We start from the raw sequence: 4,008 nt of genomic DNA, 5'->3' as shown, positions 1-4,008 counted from the left end.
ATAATGATAAAAAAAAAAAAAAATAAATAAATAAATAAATAAATAAATGTTATTTAAGTCTGACAGATAAAAGTAAATACATTTTTTAAAAATAATTATAATTTATCTTCTTTCTTTTTTATGAAGATCACTGACAACTCTGCAGATGTCTTTTTAACAACATGAAGCGCGACACCCCTCTGACACGAGCGTGACGTCACGAGGCCTCGTTTGGGGGTTGGTCACGTGATTTTTGGCGTGGTGAAGCGAGGCATCGAAACATCTCGCTGCTGCTGCTGCTGCGATACTTGTGCTGAGAAAAGGTCGACACCGTGAACGGGTACCGTCCGCCTCGAGCTTCACATCACCGACTGTCACTGATGTGGACCAACCGCCGACAGCCGCGGGGCCCGCGGGGCCGTGCGGGGCCGGAGGGGATGTGACAGCAGGCGGACTGAGAGGTCGAGAACCGCCAATTCCAGCTAGCTGTCAGCTAGCATGTTAACACTGTGTGGCTAGCTAGCTGGCTAGCTGACTTCCAAGGCTGGTGCTGCAGTTAAAAGCTAAACTAACTACCCTGCAGCCTCACTCTCACTCATTTAATACGAGTCACCGTAACGTCTACACAGGCTAATTTACTTAGCAGCTAAAGCTAACTAGCTTGAGAGGCTGAGGTGGTGTCCAGGTTAGCCTGTTAGCCTCACCTGATGTAGGATACAAGCTACCAGCAGAAAATGTTAGCGGTCGCTCAGTGACTGCTGCTGTTTGATGTGCGTTGGTGGTGAGGCCAGTCCGTCATGTCCTGCTCCTTTTTATAGCATGTTTTCCTTGTTCCCCAGGTACCCGCCTGGCACTGGAGACCCTCCTCAAGGACAGGGAGCCTCCTGAGAAGTAGGCTACATCATTTTGTGAAGATTGGTCACCTCTTCTGTTTCTCACATCTTATTCCTTCACTCGTGTCCTTGGTAGATGTGTTTCACCAGGAATTAGCAAGACAAGATGAGAACAGCCTTCATTTATATCCAGAGGGGAAATTCAACTGTTGCAGCAGCACAAAGGCAGAAAACAGTGCAGATAGCAGTCAAGTAAAATATAAAATAAAAGGTAGTATGTAAGAAAAATTGAGCTGTACAGGAGCAATTAAAGATTAAGTTACAAGGTACAGTGACAGGATATGAGTTGTGGAGAGTGTAGCATAAACACTATGATACATACTGTAGTTAAGTAATGATATTTAGTGTTGTATGTGTTGAAATGGCAAAATATAATACAGTGTATGATGTGTGGTCAGACCGTATAACACTAACATAATATAGTAGGATATAGTACGTGGTCCTAATCTGGCCTGTAAAAGGGTGCCGACCATGTTCTAAATCTAGATGAATATAAATTAATTCATTTTTTGTACTTTGAATGTAAATAAGGAGCCCAGGTGCATAAAAAAGCACCAAAATAGAGCTTTAAACACACCAGCATACAGCAAGGGTTGAAAACAGGCAAATAATTTACTTTATATTCTGATAAATATTATTAATGTTTGTTAACCGTCCTCTGGCCTCCTGCCATTTTGCCAAATTGCCCCCTGGTCAAAGCCAGCTGTTATCCCTGTATAGTATTTGACGTAGGATATAAAATGCAGTGTAATAGCAGTAGTAATAATATATAATCTAGTATAAGAGTGATGCTTAACTTGCGGCTTGTGGACCAAATCTGGCCCATGATAGTGTGCCTAATGGCCTGCCGACCATTTTCTCAATGAAAATAAGTTGATTTACACTGAATGTTTTTGCACTTTGAATGTAGATAATGTGCCAAAGAGCAAACTATCGAACTAGGGCTTGGTTATTAACAAAGTACCAGAGCAGGATCCCCTGGACCCCTGAGTAGAGGTCCAGGCCGAGCCCCTAATGTCCTTAAATCCTTGAAACACCCCTGTGTGCACCTGATCTGTGCGGGGCTGCTGAGACTGGATTTGCCTCTTAGCAAAGTGACAGCAGCAAATACAGAAAGGTTTTAAACAGGCACTTCATTCATTGTATGTTGTATTGTGATGTGGTTAATATGTGTTTATTAGCGGCCCCTGGTCTGTTGTCATTTTGCTGGAGTGTCCCTAATCGTGTATTTATGACCGCAGGGTAACAGGATATCAAATGTAATCTAGTGTATCGAGGTACAGTATTGTACAGTGTGCATATAATTTAATAACAGGAACTTGTTTATTTATTTGATGACTTAGACTCCAGAGAAGCAAAAAGAAAAGGAGCTGTGGGATGAGGTAGTAGTTTGTATAGTTTTAGGATCACACCAGATCTGGGAGATAACTATACAGCCTACTGTCTTTCTCACGGCAACCTAAACCATCACCGACTTGTCGGAGAGAGCGCCGGCCCATCCACATCTTGTGTTCAGTTGCCACGGTGACTAAAGCCTCTGTTGCCATTGGTGACCAACAGTGCTCCAAAATTACACCGTGAACGTTGGATTCCTTTCACTGGTTATATTGCTGTTTGCTGTCATCCTGGTGTGTCCCATGTTTTAGACAGATCAGACACCGGTCAGAAGATGACGTCTGTCTCGTGAATTTGGCATCATCGCTCAGTTGTAAAATTAAGATTCAGACTTACAGCAAGATGGAATGAGTCGACGTCTGCCCTCCTGCTTCTGCAACCAACCCACAGGAAATGTTTTCACAGTGTGTCGGGGCTCTTGTGTCTGTGGCTGTGCTGTGGTGAGGTAGTAAGTTGTGTTGTTGTGGGGTGTGGGATATTGCTGCCCCTATTTTGGAGATACAACTATACAACTTACTGCCTTCCACAATGTGGCAGCATATTGCACTGTGTCCCAGCTTCTGCAGGGTGTGCAGACATGTACATCCTTTCCCTCTGTGGAAAGTGTTTAATATGTTTTTAAACTACAGCTGAAATTATTTTTGATATTTACAGATTACCTGTTTGTTATGTTGTAAAGGAACAAAATGACAGGCTCAGGCTTCTCCAATGTGTGTATGTGCCGCTCTGTCCTCTGTGATAGTAAACTAAATTACAGCTGTGACTAACCACATTAATACGCCGATTATTTTCATGACTATGTCGGTTTATGAAACCAATAATCCAAAACCTAAAACATTCAGTTTACGGTGATTATAAAACGGAGAAAAGCAGCAAATCTTCACATCGGGGAAACAACAATATGCAACTAGAGAAATTTTGTCATTGTCCTTAAAAATGTTGCAAACAGATTTCTGTCATGCCACTAATATATGCAGCTTTAAAAAAATATTTTGTGTGGCTGTACTTTTCATTTCCCTCCTTTACTCACCTTGGAAGTAGCTGAAATGCAGTTTTCTGTCACTGTTTCACTGAAATATCAGAAGACCAGATATCTTTAGATGCTGTATTTTTGCATTTCCTGTAAAATAAATGGTCTCTCTAATAACAGTAAATGTGTATGTGCTTTTCTATATGTCATAGTGAGACTTTATTTTGGGATTTGTAGCCTGAGCCAAATGAAAAACCTCTGAGTGCAATGATGGAGCAGGTTGGGTAAAATATATACAGAATATAAAACCAGCAGTTGTTAAATCCTTGTGAAGTGGAGTCTGCTGAAGCATCAGTTGGTTGCCTGAGCTGACCTTGGAGCTGCAGGGCTGCTGTGATTGGATAACAGTCATATTTATTCTGTAAATCAGTCTGTACCCGGAGGGGGCGTTGCCTGAGACGCTCACTGATTGGTCAAATCAGACAAGTGGGCGGGGCATGCATTATTTCCTTCCTTGCATCACCCACGCTTTGACCTGAGAGGAGTAGAGATGAAACAGGTCATTCCCCTCTAAAGAGAAATGTAACTCTACATGCAGTCCAGTTTCTTTTCTCTTGTTGTCTTGATCGCAGCCACTATGTACCAAAAATACCAACACAAATTCTTTCTCTATGAAAACTTACTTGGCAATAAATCTAATTCTGAGGATATCCAGATCAGGAGTTAATAGGTAAAACTGCACATTATTTTAAACAGTCAAACACAACAGGC

The 4,008-nt window shown here is 41.9% G+C and overlaps 1 long non-coding RNA gene across 1 annotated transcript; it reads left to right on the top strand.

The window, feature by feature from the left end:
• The first annotated feature begins 244 nt into the window (after nt 1-244).
• Nucleotides 245-3,421, top strand: LOC144464126 (uncharacterized). The gene is made up of 2 exons (XR_013491922.1): nt 245-440; nt 819-3,421. It is a non-coding gene; the product is annotated as an uncharacterized LOC144464126 (long non-coding RNA).
• The last annotated feature ends 587 nt before the right edge of the window (nt 3,422-4,008 follow it).

Source organism: Epinephelus lanceolatus, chromosome 8, assembly GCF_041903045.1.
Source record: "Epinephelus lanceolatus isolate andai-2023 chromosome 8, ASM4190304v1, whole genome shotgun sequence".
NCBI classification, from domain to species: domain Eukaryota; kingdom Metazoa; phylum Chordata; class Actinopteri; order Perciformes; family Serranidae; genus Epinephelus; species Epinephelus lanceolatus.
This window is presented reverse-complemented; position numbering and strand designations above follow the sequence as displayed.